Source organism: Paracoccidioides lutzii (assembly GCF_000150705.2).
Source record: "Paracoccidioides lutzii Pb01 unplaced genomic scaffold supercont2.1, whole genome shotgun sequence".
NCBI classification, from domain to species: domain Eukaryota; kingdom Fungi; phylum Ascomycota; class Eurotiomycetes; order Onygenales; family Ajellomycetaceae; genus Paracoccidioides; species Paracoccidioides lutzii.
The window spans coordinates 1,909,286-1,910,484 of NW_015440947.1; positions in this window are offsets into that span (position 1 = coordinate 1,909,286).

The following is a 1,199-nucleotide window of genomic DNA, read 5'->3' on the forward strand; positions in this document are numbered from 1 at the left end:
ACGCCTGAAAGGATTCTGCATTTGTGAAAGGGAGAAAACGAGAAAACGAAGAAAACAAAGCAAAAGGAAAATAAATCGTCACGAATGTCTGAATTTTTTGTTCTACCTTGATATTTTTTTTTTTTTTTTTGGGAGGCTGTGGGGGGAGGGGTTGTCTTAGCCATCGAAAGCGAATATTCTATACCCCGCCGTTCTGCATCGCATTTCCGTTTCCGCCGCAAATTATTACTTTACTGGCAAATTCTTCACCTGTTTGACTTACGATGACGACACCATTACCAACTGCCCACCACCGACTACAAAAAAACGCCATAATAATGTCTTTACCCCTCTACATGCTTTTCAAACATGTGTTTTATCAAGTGCCCGGTGCTTCTCTCTGTATACAGCCAGCGACGCTTTTAAACGCCAACTTTTGGATTGGATATCGATTTTTATTTTTATTTATTTATTTATTTATTTATTTTTGCTTTTCATATTACATTCAACTCTGGAACTAGGATGGCGTTTTAAAGGGGTGGGGATATTTTCAATAATTGAATATTTGCTGTTGGCGCTGGTTTTGGAATGGCATACAATATTCTGGTTTTTATTATTCTCTATCTTTTGGCTTATCCGGTTGAAAGGGATTCTTCTATGAAGATCTTCTTGTTTTTACCCCATTGATTCCTCTTTTCCCATTTGCAAACAAACGTCTTTTGCCCAATTTTTTTTTAAATCTTTCTTGGATATCTTTTTTCATCCGCCGCCTTTCTCATCTCAAAAGAGGTATTTTGCATTGTGATTGGCTTCTTTCTTTTTTTTTCTTTTTACATTATTTATTACTATTTTATATTATTTAGCACTTATTATTATTATCATTATTATTATTACCAGTGGGTTCTAACCATTTTTAAAGTCGGCACATTCTCAATTGGCACTTGGTTTTTGTTACCCTCTTTATATCCATTTCTATTCATAATGCTTGGGGAATAGCTGGTGTTTATTGCTACCAATAGACGTTTGGAGAATGCACCAGCTAGCCCAGCTAAGCCTAACTCGGCTGGCGCTTCAACCTACCTAGTTATTTAAGCCTCTTAAATATGCACAATATGCTGAGGTGGGCAGAATATTTCTATGCAGGGGGTTCGGCTAGCATGGTGAGCTTGGAGCTCAGCTCCATGATCACTGCATCGCGCGAGACAATTTCTGAAAAAAAA